Raw genomic sequence first — 12,779 nt, 5'->3', positions numbered from 1 at the left:
AATTATAAATAGGGCTGCTATGAACATAGTAGAACATGTATCCTTATTACATGGTGGGGGGTCTTCTGGGTATATGCCCAGGAGTGGTATAGCAGGATTTTCTGGAAGTGAGGTGCCCAGTTTTCAGAGGAACCGCCAGACTGATTTCCAGAGTGGTTGTACCAATTTGCAACCCCACCAGCAGTGGAGGAGTGTTCCTCTTTCTCCACACCCTCTCCAACACCTGCTGTCTCCTGAATTTTTAATCTTAGCCATTCTGACTGGTGTAAGATGAAATCTTAGGGTTGTTTTGATTTGCATTTCCCTAATGACTAATGAAGTTGAGCATTTTTTAAGATGCTTCTCCGCCATCCGAAGTTCTTCAGGTGAGAATTCTTTGTTTAACTCTGTACCCCATTTTTTAATAGGGTTGTTTGGTTTTCTGGAGTCTAACTTCTTGAGTTCTTTATATATATTGGATATTAGCCCTCTATCTGATGTAGGATTGGTGAAGATCTTTTCCCAATTTGTTGGTTGCCGATTTGTCCTCTTGATGGTGTCCTTTGCCTTACAGAAACTTTGTAATTTTATGAGGTCCCATTTGTCAATTCTTGCTCTTAGAGCATATGCTATTGGTGTTCTGTTCAGAAACTTTCTCCCTGTACCGATGTCCTCAAGGGTCTTCCCCAGTTTCTTTTCTATTAGCTTCAGAGTGTCTGGCTTTATGTAGAGGTCCTTGATCCATTTGGATTTGAGCTTAGTACAAGGAGACAAGGATGGATCAATTCGCATTCTTCTGCATGCTGACCTCCAGTTGAACCAGCACCATTTGTTGAAAAGGCTATCTTTTTTCCATTGGATGTTTTCAGCCTCTTTGTCGAGGATCAAGTGGCCATAGGTGTGTGGGTTCATTTCTGGATCTTCAATCCTGTTCCATTGATCCTCCTGTCTGTCACTGTACCAATACCATGCAGTTTTTAACACTATTGCTCTGTAGTATTGCTTGAGGTCAGGGATACTGATTCCCCCAGATTTTCTTTTGTTGCTGAGAATAGTTTTAGCTATCCTGGGTTTTTTGTTGTTCCAGATGAATTTGATAATTGCTCTTTCTAACTCTGTGAAGAATTGAATTGGGATTTTGATGGGTATTGCATTGAATCTGTATAGTGCTTTAGGAAAAATGGCCATTTTAACTATATTGATTCTACCGATCCATGAGCATGGGAGGTTTTCCCATTTTTGAGGTCTTCTTCCATTTCCTTCTTCAGAGTTTTGAAGTTCTTGTCATACAGATCTTTCACATGTTTGGTAAGAGTCACCCCAAGATACTTTATACTGTTTGAGGCTATTGTGAAGGGGGTCATTTCCCTAATTTCTTTCTCAGCCTGCTTATCCTTTGAGTATAGGAAGGCCACTGATTTGCTTGAGTTGATTTTATAACCTGCCACTTTGCTGAAGTTGTTTATCAGCTGTAGGAGCTCTCTAGTGGAGTTCTTTGGGTCACTTAGGTAGACGATCATGTCGTCTGCAAATAATGATAGTTTGACTTCTTCCTTTCCAATTTGTATCCCTTTGACCTCCTTATGTTGTCGAATTGCCCGAGCTAGTACCTCAAGTACAATATTGAAAAGATAAGGAGAAAGGGGGCAGCCTTGTCTGGTCCCTGATTTCAGTGGGATTGCTTCAAGTTTCTCTCCATTTAGTTTGATGCTGGCTACCGGTTTGCTGTATATTGCTTTTACTATGTTTAGGTATGGGCCTTGAATTCCTGTTCTCTCCAGGACTTTAAGCATGAAGGGATGCTGAATTTTGTCAAATGCTTTTTCAGCATCCAATGAAATGACCATGTGGTTTTGTGGACTTTTATGGAACAATAGGAGGAGGGTTTGTGGGCCCCGAGGGGAATAGAAACTCCACAGGAAGACCATCAGAGTCAACTGACCTGGACTCTTGGACCTTTCAGAGTCTCAACCACCAATCAAAGAAAATACTTGGGCTGGACCTAGGCCTTCTTGAACATGTGTATCAGATGTGCAGCTTGGTGTTCATGTGAGTCCTGAACAACTGAAACTGGGGCTATCCCAAAAGCTTTTGCCTGTATGTGGGACATGTTCTTCTAGCTGGGCTGCCTTGTCTGGCCTCAGTGGAAGAGGAAGCACCTAGTCTCATAGAGACATGAAGTCCCAGGGTGGAGGGATACCCAAGCAGCCCCATCCACTCAGAACAGAAAGGAAGGGAGATGGGGGAAGGATGGTAGGGGGGGAGGGCAACTGGGAGGTGGCCAGTGAATGGGATGTAAAGTGAAAAAGTAAAAAAGAAGAGGGCATTCCCCTGTTTCGACACTGAAATTTGCCTGAAAACTGAGCTCTTTCTGGGCCAAAGCTTCCTTTTTAAAAACTGCTTCTTTGTGAATTCCACATCATGCACCCTAATCTCACTCTTCTCCCCATCCCTCCATATCTGCCCTCTACCCATGCAAACTAAGGAAAATGAAAAATAAAATAAAGCAAAACAACAGCAGCAGCAACAACAACAACAAAAAACCAAAAAAGCCCTTTAAAAGAAAACACATGTATTAATGTCTTTCGAAAAAATAATTTTGTATAAAAATCACTAAACATTTTACAAGGTGAACTTTTGTCAATCTCTTTACGACTCAGATTAAGATTTTAGCTTACTTTAAACAAGATGCACCAAGATGCATTTGATGAGTGATTCGTAAGGATTTCATATGAATTTCATATGAGTTTTACATGACTCCTAGGTGGGCTTCAAAGTGAAATTTTTTAAATAATTAAAAGTACACAAAGTGTAGTTCAAGATGGCCATCAAATTTAGAAACCATGTATTGGCATTTGAATACTTTTGTCTTGAAGTTAGCTTCTTAAAATGGATTTGAAATACAATTAAGATCAGATAAAATATTTGTAAATTTAAAAGTGTATGGGATAGACAGAAGGCTCAGCAGTAAAGATCAGATATTGCTTTTCCAGAAGACCCCTATTTTGTTGTCAGCGCTCACAATGAGAGCATGTGACTGCCTCTGATTTCGGCACCTAGGAATGTGATGCAGCGTTTTTGCCTCCATGGTAGCAGCTACACTCACATGCTGGGTGTGCACACACAACAATTACCTTAAAATCCTTTAAAATGTACTATTGCTATTTCTGTAAGTAGACATTTACTTCTTTCTTTGTTGTTGTTCAAATTGTTTTCTCCATCTTTGATACTAGTCCAAAACAGACTGATACCCATGAGCATAGTTTAAATGTAACCAAGAAAAGAGTTAAACATTAAGGAAAAAAGGAAAGAAAATCTTTTCTATACCAACCTTTACCTATTAATTCAGTTTCTGATTAGAAGAACTAAACACATCTTTTTCTTAATTTAATTTAGTATGAAGTAATAGAACTTTTATGATCAACTTCATAAACCGTCGTTAAGAAGAAAACAAAATTTTAAGTGGGTGTCACCATATTTACCAGTGAACTGGTCTTCTTGAAGTTCTGCTATCATTAGAACAAACAAGTCCAAGCCCATGAGGGCAAAAGGGACCTCAATGGCTTTGACATCCAAGTGGGGGGCCACATACCACATATCACAACAATGAGAGTTAATGCTCTTACCCTCTGAGTCCATGTAAAAAAAAATTACTCTCATTCAAACGAACTGAGGTCAAAGAGTTAAAAAGTAAGAATGAAAAATGAAACTATTTTCTCTTCACATAGAGAGGGAGACTCCTTCAGCTCCATTTAAAGTGAATCCTGTGCTGAGTTCCTGCTCCTACAGAACAGTAAACTAAAAGTCAGTTATTGCTAGCAATGCTCCAGTAGTCCCTTTCCCACCTCAAACATCAAAAGATGTTTCGCACAAAAACACTATTGGTTTGGCTTGAAGCCCTCTGAGGAGGTATTGTGGAGGTAGAGGCATGCTGGTATTCAAGGCCTATCCTCTTTAAGCCACCCTGTGCTGGTGTTGGCAATTTCCCACCTCACTGTCTCTGTGAGCACTAGAGGCTCCCACAAATATAAAAGGGAGCAAACATTGTTATGTGGTCCCACTGGGGGGAAGAGGCACCATGCATTACCAACCAAAACCCAGTGAGCAGTCAAAAGTCCAGAGAATTAAACTCAACTGGCTAGAAGAGCAGCTTTGGAAATACCTATCTATCCAAGCGTGTGGGAAAGCCAGGGAAGTGTAGGGCAACACCTCTGACACACGGGCAACAGTGACTTGGGAAAAAACATGTAACTAAGCAGCTGATAAGGCCATTGCTACTGCTACTACCTCCTGATATCTGTGCTTGGGCAGACATTAAGCAGTGGGAACTGAAAAAACTGAGGGTTGGAAGGAACTGTAGACAACATAGGACTCCTAGCAGAAATGAGAAGACACTCAAACACTTGCTTGTCCTATTAGCTTTGAATGTTCTGTGTCAGGCAAAGAACTTTGGAGCATGGGTAGGGTTTCTAAGAACAATTGGTGAACAGAGATGGAGTAGGATGAGCATTGCTCCTGTAGGCAACACTGGGCTGAGGATAGTAGCAGTGCTACATCTTCCAGATTGCTGAAGAGCAGGAGAACAGGCTTTATTGAACTTTCTCATTCTTAGGGAACAGGATTGTCCTGCAGAGTCACTTGATTTTCAGAAAACAGTGCACATCAATGATAAGTTTCAGGCAGAATCATAGGTCACCTTTGTTCTCAAGGGAAGGAAAACTGAAAGTCCACCAGCTAGACTTTTCATGGGCAGTTTATGTACTGGTATCCTTGGGCTATTTGGACTGTCTGGCCAGGTCACTGTTTGGCAGGCAGAATTACTAACTGGCAGGTGCCTTGGGAGTGTTCTACACCAACAAGAGCTGGGGCAAACTTTCCATAGGGAAAATTTTTAGTCAGCAAGTAAGCTCCATAAACAGGCTAGAGCCATGATGCTCAGCTCCAGTGTGCTAAACTCTGTTTTTCCTGTTCTGGGCTCCGACCACCCAGAGACACAGAGATGCTGATCTGATCTGGAAGGATCCCTGAACAGTGCTCCCTAGTATCAAACTGGAGATAACAAAAGGATCTAAGGGGTTGGAAAGCAGAAGACCAGTTTACATCAGACATTGATTTTTGAAAATCTTTTTGAGCTAAGGAAACTGGAGGTAGATACCATGCAGAAAAGCCAGCCCTGCTGTCTGTCCATTGGTCTATCCTGAGCAATTTTGAACATTCCATACATAAATGGGGTGGTACCACTTAGGGTTGATGATTTTCCAACAAGTTGGGCACGTGTTAGCATTCTTAAGGGAATCACAGAGACACTAGCTACAGAAGACATGACCACATTCTAAAGACACAATGAGACACCCATTCTGCACAAATCTCAGAGTATCCATCCATGCAGATTGGACAACTGATGGTACCCGAGAGCTTGAGTCCAGTAGCTCTGTCATCCTTGGTACTTTGAGGAGTGTGGGTAGTCATGTATACATCTTTGTCCCTAGACAGTTCTTCATCATTACTGCTCACCACACAACTGTCAGCATGGTCTTGGCGCAACCTCCTTCCATTTCTCCTTGGTCTTCTCCTTTCTTCAACAATCGCAACAGAGTCAGTATGAGTCAGGTCCACAATCACAGGCTCTAAAGAGTCACAGGTGAGGTCCACAATTTCATCTCCAACAGTTTCCACAAGTTCTATGGGTTCTGCTTTCAAGAAAATCTCAGGATTGAAGTTGTTTCCCGAGTTTGCTTCTGGGTTTGTCTAGAATTTACAGTTCCACCACTCAGTTTTCTTTGAGGATTTCTTGTACTCACTGTGCTTTCTGGCTTCAATCCACAGAAAAGGAAATGATCCAAGGTTTTTGGTCTAGTAGGATGTTCTCAATCTCTCATGCCCACTGAATACTCATCCTGTGGTTTACAATTTGGAGCCAACTAGATGTCCAGTATTTCCAAATTTTGGAGCTGGTGTTATCAGCTAGACGCCTTGGCCAATGTGCTCGAGCAGGGACATACGTACTCCAGCAGCTGCTGAGGAGACCCACTTAAGCCGACATTTACTTCTTTATGAACTGAATATGCACCACAGATCAAAGTACATTTCTGCTCAGCAGGTTTCTTACGTTTATTAAACTAATGGTTTTATAGTGCCACTGAGATCTAGCTGTTTTCTATTTGTATTGCTAGTTTGAAAGAAAAACCCTCCACTTAGATATTGATTTTAATGTTGAAAATTTAATTAAATTCACATGGGCATGTGTTTTTAGTATTATTAACATCCAAACTGTTTCTTAAATTTCATGAATTGGATCAAGAAAATCAAATAATTATTGGATATTTTCTTTGACTGTTTTAACTGTCATTTTTTAAATTCTCTGATTAGTTCTACTAATGGTAGAGACACATTAAGTATTGTGGTATTATTTTTCTCCAAAGCTCTAGAAAATTTAGAACAAAAACCGATTAATTTTATCAGGTACTTTGTATAAAAACCATGCTTCACAGAATTATGTATAGACATACCTTCTGAAACTGAACATTTTACTTGGGGAGATTGTTTATAGAGTAAGAGCTCACATTTCTAGGTAATACCCATGCTTTCTTAGACTAAATACATTTTTTCATTTCTTTATTTTTTGCGATTATAATTAAATCATTTCTTCCCGTTTTTCCTTTATTCCTTTTATTTTCTCCTTCTAACTGTTCCATGTGCCCTACATTTAACTCATGGCCTCTTTTAATTACACACACACACACACACACACACACACACACACACATATATATATATGAAATACATATTTCTAAATATATAAGTACAACTTGCTCAGTCTGCATAAGTTACTTGTATGTATATATTTCAGAGATGACCTTTTGGTATTTAGATAATCACTTGGTGTGCTTTTCCTTGGGGAAGAATATTTTTTCTACTTCCAATATTCTTTACAAGTCTATTGTACTTTGTATAGGATTGAGGCCTCATGGACTTTTCCCCATCCACTGTGGTATGTCTATTGTTGTTGCCCTTGTTAACTTCATGTTTAAATAGCCATGTTGGCAAGACTTAATAGGTGTCACTGATGCCATTCCTAGGAGACACAATTAATGGCACTCCCTGATGCTCGGGCTCTTCTGAGCATTAGGCACAGGAGTTATTTTGTAGATGGGTCCATTCAGAACTGTGCTCTTGCAATTCTACATTTTGACTGGTTATAATATTCTGAAATGATCTCCATGTGTTGTAAAATTTTTTCTTGATGAAGTATGAAGACTGCATTTATGTGTGGGTATTATGACAAATGTTTTGAATGCAGTTAGAGATTATACTGGTTTAGTACATCAGTAGTTACAAGTTATCCTCTGATACCCGTGACTTTACTAGCTCAGGGTAGTTGGCTAGCTTTCTAGTACCAGGCATGATTTTCCTCAGGTTGAATGAGTCCACTTAGAGAGCTGCTGCCAAAATGTGCATGCCGCTACTGAATCGTTAGGGCTATCATGCTTTGTTGTTTTTTGTTGTGTAGGCATTCTAACTGCCTACAGCTCTTGGTTGCAACTCTCTTTTTGAAGCTTGTACAGTGACTTCTCTCCTACAGTGAATGTTTGCCCTTAGGCTTTCAGGTTAGATCAAGATCTGGGGCCTCTGACTCCTATACCTAAAGCATAGTGGTGTCTTTAGCAATAGGCACTTCTATTCCACCTTTGGAGGGGGATGTAACCAAGGTCAACAGCTGTTTTGGAAGCCTCCAACTTGGACAATGGATGACAATGTTGGTTGTGATTTTCTTTCTTGGATGCTGGACAAAGCCAAATATACTTAGACATAGGAGGTTCATAAGGATAAAGTGGGAACAGTTTTGAGAGCAGGAGAACTGTAGAATAAGACAAGGAGAGACAAACATTCAACTGAAATGGTAACTGAGGGAAAGTCATCTTTACCCACACAATTCTCAAATTGCTTTCCCAAACTGACTTCTGATGTCAGTTTTCTGTCATCCAAGAGTGGAAAATTTTACCTCCTTATTCCCATGTATATACAATTAGTTAATTTTAAAATGCTCTGATTTCTCTATTGCTGCTATAGATAAGAATTAGGAGAATGTAGAATATTTTCTCTAAATTCTAATCATTCCTTATGGCCCACCCTCTTCCCAAAACATATTTTGTAACTGTAAACCATTTAATTCAACTTTTGGTTATCTATTGAGTTTGATAATTAAGAGTTGATCTCTTTCAGCCTGCTTTTATGTGAGAAAAATCATTGCCAAAGACTTTCTCCTGAAGGATTTCATAGTATCTTACACAGAAAAGTAGAATAGCATTGATGAAAGGAATTGGAGCTATGAATTTGCATCAAAGTTATATCTTCTGGGAAGATTCATTTCTCTTTTCAGAAACTTGAGTTTCTCATATGTGAACTAAGGAATAATGCAAATCTGTGACACCTTATCACAATTTAGCTATGAGTAACAATTCCATACTATTGTAGAATGGTAGAGAGATTCTATTTTATATTATGTAGCATTCTCAACAACGATTGAGATGATGTATGCTAGTCAAACGTATATATTTTAGCAGCAAAATATATGGACATCAACACCAATTTGGATAAAGGGTATAAAAAGCTTACTTCCAGATCAGGTCAGATTTTTCTCTTTCAGAAGAAAGGGCATTCATTTGGTTTGTAGTCTTAACTAAGATATCACCTACCATGTCAAGAGAATCAAAAGGATGAGTCCAGGTAGACAATAAAGGGAGCCGTGTTTGTGAGATGAGAATGCATTTAGAAAGAAGCAGCAGAAAAGGATGAGATTTGAAAACATGAGCAAGGCAGAAAACCAGCCAGGTTTAAGATAAGTTTGGGGATTTTAAAGTCACAGATAAATTACCTCAGATAAAAAACTGAGGTAGAAAACAGCAGACAGGGAAGGCAGTTGAATTGCATTTGCATGGTACACAGTCATCTGAGGGAATTATGGTCAGATCACAGGTCCTACTGGCCTAAGTTAGGAAACAGTCTTTCATGATAAACACAGAAAAAAGTATTTTTGCAGTCTTCAGGCAGAAGAGTAGCATGTCGAGCTAACTAATGTGTTTGCTGGCTAATATGTTAAGAATGTTGATGAAAATAGAGAGGCCCAGGGAGTGAGCAGAAAATCAGGAGCTAGAGCTGAGGCAGTCTCAAGAACAAAAAGTAAATTTTGAGGAAGGTGTCAACAACTGTGCTAAAAACTGATGAAGAGCTGAAGAAAAGAAAAAAAAGAAAATCAGAAAATTTCACTGCACTTGGCAATGCTTACCTCAGATAGTCTCAGTGGAGAAATGAAGGCCAAAAGCTTCTTGGAGCAGGTTGAAGAAAGGAAATTAAGCTTCGAGAGAGAACAGAAAGAGTACTTGGACCATGGTTGAAAATGAGGGTCAAATGGTCAGGAAGTGCTGTGATCTCATGTGCAGGGCCAGCTCATGGGTGAGAGCTAGTTAGAATGCCAGTCAGATGGGAAAGAGGATGGAAGAAGATCGGACCTGATATAAAATAATGTGGTCAACCACAGGTGATAAACTCCAGACCCAGTCGATGCTGCTAGGACTGCCAATAATAATTCATGTCAGCTCAAATGTCTGCTTCAGGCTTTCTCTTGCAAATGTGACTGGGATTGTGCTAATTAAAAACATTTGAGAAAATGTCATTGTCTGAATACAAATGCTTCCCATCTCATCAATCCCATGAGGTCACCTCTTCCCTTGGTCAGTTTTTATCTGAGGTAATTTATCTGTGACTTTAAAATCCCCAAACTTATCTTAAACCTGGCTGGTTTTCTGCCTTGCTCGTGTTCTCAAAGCTCATCCTTATGAAATTAAAATAATCTGGCGCTTATCAACGTTTACCAGCAGACTCCAGGTTTCTTTCTCTGGGAGGGAAAGAATTGAAGGCATTCATCTTTCCTTGTGCTTGATGTAAAACAGGGCAACTGCATTTTTTACTCAACCATTTGACTAGCAGGGTGAGCCATAGTTATTGGCCAAGTATTTCTCCAGGCAAAACTGTGGGGAGTTTGCCAGTGAGGCAGCATGCTGGCTATGCCTGTCCAAGGACTTTTGTTTCTTTGGAGAGATGACTATCACTTTCACCATGTGCCAGGTACTCTGTAGAGCATGCTCTCCACATGATACCACTCAGCCTTATCTGTGAAGTACATTCTCTTAGCATTTTCCTTCACAGATAAGGAGACATGATCATGGAGCTAAAATAACTTGCCTCCAAACACAATATTAGGAAGTATTAGAGCCGAAATTCTGGGGATTCACTGTTTGACAGAAATGTTGGCAGTGAAAAAAATGTGCTGTGTCTGTAGTACCCAGCAAGTCATTAACCACATGCAACTTTTGAATAGGATAAATGTTGCTGTGTAACTGAGGAACTGTGTCTTGAATTTTAATTAAATTGTTTAGGAATGCATCCCTGGAGTGTTGAATGTAATCTGTAGTCCTTAGCATACATGGTAACCAAAGGAAATTATGACAAAAAGAAACACCCAAAGCTGAGAAATCATTTAGTGACTCTGACAGAGGCTCTCAACCTTCCTAATCCTGTGATCTTTTAATACAATTCCTCATGTTGTAATGACCCTCAACCATAAAATTATTTTGTTGATACTTTATAATTGTAATTTTGTTACTGTTATGAACCATAATGTAAATATCTGATCCCTGATCCCTGTGGAAGTGCTGCTTGTCCTCCTGGGGGATTGTGACCCACAGTTTGGGAACAGCTGGACTATGGTGGTTAGCATAGCAGTTGTTCTCCATCAGCCCTGATATCAAAGCCATAGAAGTTGTGTATTACCTAAGCAGGCTTAATCTGGGTAGTAGTACTGCTGTTGATACTTCCTGCTGACTAGTGCTCAGGGCTGGTATCATTCCATTTTCCTAACTCCTCTATCAGTTCTTAGCAGTTCCTAGGCCTTAGCTTTTATTAGAGGCCCAAAGAGTGTCAAGTGGCCATCATTGCTGACCAGAATAATTTCTATTTTCAGGTCAGGATCATGTGGTGTCTATCTACGAGATCTTTTTGGTACACTCCTATCAACTTGTTTGGGTTGAAGAGAGGGAAGCATTCTATTTCTCTCCTTCCCTCCCTCCTTCCCTCCCTCCTTCCCTCCCTCCCTCCTTCCATCCCTCCCTCCCTCCCTCCCTCCCTCCCTCCCTCCCTCCCTCCCTCCCTCTCTCCTTCCTTCCCCCCTCTCTCTGTTTAAAGATATTTGTTTTGTAATCTATGAGTGAGATGCTAAGGAATTCAGGGTACCCTTATCAGTAAAGCAGTGAAAGTGTTGTTATTTTTATGTTTGTTGTTAAGACGGGGCCTTTCTGTGTAAGCCCAGGTTTACCGGAAATGTGCAGTCATTCTGGGGCAGACCCTTGAGTGTTAGGATTACAGGCATATGCCATTATGCCTAACAATAAATCACTTTTTATATTGATCTCTCTTCTTAGTTTGTCTTTAGGGAGTGAAAAGTGTTTCTCTAAGGTCTTTATAATGATGTTTTTCTATCCAGGACCTTGGAATGGAAACTTCCCCATATAATATATGCAGTGCTGTGGTGTCTGGAGCATTGTCTCTAGGCTCTCCAAGTGCTGTATATCAGAGCCTACATGCTAGATACTGTGCTTGCTTCTTTTTACCACGGAGGGCCACAATTTTAAATGATGTGGTTCTTAACTAACTGTTCAATCCTTTCTGTGATTTAGGGGAAGCTGTGAAGGGTCAGTAGCCCCCTTCCTTTAATTCCCTTACTCCGATTGACTTTGTTTCATGCTGTGCTTTCACATTCACATTCTCTCAGAATCCACATATTCATATTCTGCTTGGTAGCTTGCACCCAGATTCTTTCTCTGAATATGGGGCCAATATTTCTCTACTAGAATTCTTTGGGGAAATAATATATATATATATATGTATATATGTATACATATATATGTATATATACATATATATATGTATACATATATACATATATATATATGTGTGTGTGTGTGTGTGTGTGTGTGTATTCTTCTTGTGATTGGCCTTCATTCCTGTTCAACCTTTACTATTTGAGCATGGAAAATGTGTTGTCTTTCAACCATGCAATAGATGTATGCTTTCAGAATTTGGCCAGCCTGACTTTAAAATTAAAACTGAAAATTTTATGCATATAAGTCTCTAACCCTCACATTGACACAGAAATTTGACAAGAAATAAGGGTAAATCCTGTGGTATCATTGCTAATAGAGTCATAGTCTTATATCTAATATGCAATATTTCTTGTCCCCTCCCCATCACCTTGATATTTTGGCTACCAAATTTACTTTGTAGGCTAAAATATCTATCATTTTAGGTTTCCATAAGTGTAAAAATAGTCTTGAATTTTGTACTTCAGTTGGCTGAAATATTTTTCTTTCTTTTTTATTTATTTTTCTCATAAACATTACATCTCAACCACAGTTTCTCCTTCCTCCATTCCCCCCTGTCCTCTTCTCCCCTCTTCCACAGATTCACTCCTTTTCTGTTTCTCTTCAGAAAAAAAGTGGGCCTCCCAGGGATCTCAACCAAGCATGGCATAAGAAGTAACAATAAGATTAGGCACAAACCATTATATTAAGACTGGACAAGGAAATGCAGTAGGAGGAAAAGGGTCCCAACAATAGGCAAAAGCATCAGAGACAGCACACACTCTCACAGTTAGGGACTGGGGATGGTTCAGTTGGTAAAGTATTTGCAAACAGGAATATTTTTCAATAGCAAATGATTCTCAATGTCTTTTTCCTTTAACTTAG

At 39.7% G+C, this 12,779-nt stretch overlaps 1 pseudogene; it reads right to left on the bottom strand.

Moving 5' to 3' along the window:
• Nucleotides 1–5,171: 5,171 nt before the first annotated feature.
• Nucleotides 5,172–12,779, bottom strand: part of LOC127674723 (E3 ubiquitin-protein ligase RNF4-like) — a 61,685-nt pseudogene continuing 54,077 nt past the window's right edge.

The sequence above is a fragment of the Apodemus sylvaticus genome, chromosome X, assembly GCF_947179515.1.
Source record: "Apodemus sylvaticus chromosome X, mApoSyl1.1, whole genome shotgun sequence".
NCBI classification, from domain to species: domain Eukaryota; kingdom Metazoa; phylum Chordata; class Mammalia; order Rodentia; family Muridae; genus Apodemus; species Apodemus sylvaticus.
The sequence above is the reverse complement of the archived record's forward strand: the minus strand, read 5'-3'. Positions and strand labels throughout refer to the sequence as shown.